This window comes from Rutidosis leptorrhynchoides, chromosome 3, assembly GCF_046630445.1.
Source record: "Rutidosis leptorrhynchoides isolate AG116_Rl617_1_P2 chromosome 3, CSIRO_AGI_Rlap_v1, whole genome shotgun sequence".
NCBI lineage: Eukaryota > Viridiplantae > Streptophyta > Magnoliopsida > Asterales > Asteraceae > Rutidosis > Rutidosis leptorrhynchoides.
The window spans coordinates 650,834,043-650,836,385 of NC_092335.1; the positions used below are offsets into that span (position 1 = coordinate 650,834,043).

Sequence of the window (2,343 nt, forward strand, 5' to 3'; positions counted from 1 at the left end):
AAAATCTGTCACAAGCTCCTAAGAGTTTCGATATGCTTAATTTCAAAAGGATTTAAACTTCGTCCCAAATATTAACAGATTGGCATACAGTTTATACCTGACTTTTTCATATTGGATGTAAAAACAAATTTGGGCAACTTTCTTCAAAATATTGTCATGCAACATGTTCTGCATTAGAAACTCAATAAATAAGTTATTTCGGTCTATATTGGAATCTTTATCTTTAATACATGTCAAAGTAAATTCAAAATTCAACAATATTTTATCAAGTTGCAGTAGCTAATTAAGCTAATGAGAACATGAGCAACTGACCCTAGCTTGACAAAAACAGAGAAAACATCAATAACAACTTTGGTTAAGTATTCGATTTCATCACTTGGTTAACTATACTGCTTACGTTTGAACTTTTTATGCGAGCTTGTTCCGAGCAATTGATACACGCAACTTTCCAATAAGCATACCGTATCCTACTCCTATTCCATCACCCAATGAGCTTTCTTCAGGTATTAATCCAAACGCCATTCTATTCACCAGTTTACGCATGTCCGTCATACCATATCTCTCCTTCATCTTCCTAAGCCGACGACCACCTCTTTTCTTCTTTGGTTCGGATTTAGGAACGGGAAGTGGTTTGGGTTGCTTTGCAGGATGTGGCTCTTGCCACTTCAATCTTGTTACAAATTTCTTCACGATATTTTCTTCCTGTGCTTCCCGATTGATCACCTCTTTCTAAATCTACACATGCTGCAAGACTTGATTTTGCCGCCAAAACCCGGCACGCACGCTTCTTTAGACCAGGAGGCGTAGACTGAATAACCTCCGTTTGTTCAATGTAACCAACACGAAACAGAGACACGTTTACTAGAGATGATAAACCGCCAGCTGTCACAATCAGTTTTGCAGCAACTGAACTCCCAACAATGGCAGAAAGATTGGGTGCAATGTACCCCATTCTACTTTCAAAAAAATTGGAAACCTTCTTCTTTGATTCGTCGAGCATAAGAACTCGATCACATCCCTCAATTATCTTTTCAAGAACATTTTCAGGAAGTGGTTTGCCACTGGTAGTTGATGCTATAACAGATATAACCATAATAGTAGCCGAAGGTAACACCCCTTGAAGATCGACAAGGGTTAGGTCGACTTCATTACCGATCTTCTTCACCACACGTGCATAATCAATTGGGCGGCGCACAATACACTCAAGCTCAGGAAACTTGAAGCGGTACTTATCACGAATGAAATTATGGATGATAACAATCTCGTTTTCTATATCGACCGACAATTCATTACATTCTGCAATCAGCTGGTACTCTGTATCGTCTTACCCCTTATTAAGAGCATTCTCAATTTTCTTCATGATATCGGTATATCTCTGTGTCTTTTGTAACTTTGAGACACTATCGAGATCATCGTAATTGATCTATTAGTTCACAATAACTTGATTATGAACACTAAACTCTCAATAAACAATAGATACAAATTATATGAACAAAATTGAGAGAACACGAATGATATATAATATGAAAGACAAAGTAATCGTGCTTAAGAGATACAAAATACAATGAACATCGTACCCCTATTTATACAAGGTTAAACCAAATCTCCAAGATTTGGTTTCCAAAACTACTTGACTAAAAGATAGGAAAAGATAAACTAAAACTTATTAATATTCTAAACAAATCAGTGTTTATCTTCTAGAGATAATATCAAATCAAAACGTGATCTTCTAAATATTTATCCAGATCTCCAGAATTCCCATAGCTTCTTTACCAAGTAATTAAACCGTTCACACAAACAGATTCTGCAACTCCAGACTCTAACATTCAGACTCTAAACTCCTGCAAAAACATTTTGACTCATCAGATCATTTTCCAACAATCTCCCCCTATCTGATGATGTCAAAACTACCTGTTCTTCTACTCCTTCAGTTTTGTAAGCTCCTTCTCAATCAACTTACACTTGCTCTTCATATATCTCATTTTCTTCAACATGGGCAACTTACCCTGCAAGTGTTTCAACAACTTAACTCTAAAAGGATGAGTCTGTTCAGTTGTGCACCTGGTCAACAATCCAAGCAACAAATTAATATCTGCACCTTCAAACTGATCCACTCTAATCAGCATTCTTAGATTTCCAGTCGTTTTGATCATTAAGGCATCCAAATACTCAACATAGCTTTCATCAATAAACTGCAAATGTTCTGGAACAGAGTATCTCCCAACATGACCTCTAAACCTTCTTTCTTTCATCTCCAAATTAAACATACTACAGAAAACTTCATAGTCCTTTGAGCTAATAAAACCTTCTTCAAACACAAGATGAACTAAATTACAAACTTTC

At 36.3% G+C, this 2,343-nt stretch overlaps 1 pseudogene; it reads right to left on the reverse strand.

Annotated features, from left to right (window-relative positions):
- Nucleotides 1-205: 205 nt before the first annotated feature.
- Nucleotides 206-1,826, reverse strand: LOC139902482 (U4/U6 small nuclear ribonucleoprotein Prp31 homolog; annotated as a pseudogene).
- Between the last annotated feature and the right edge of the window lie 517 nt (nt 1,827-2,343).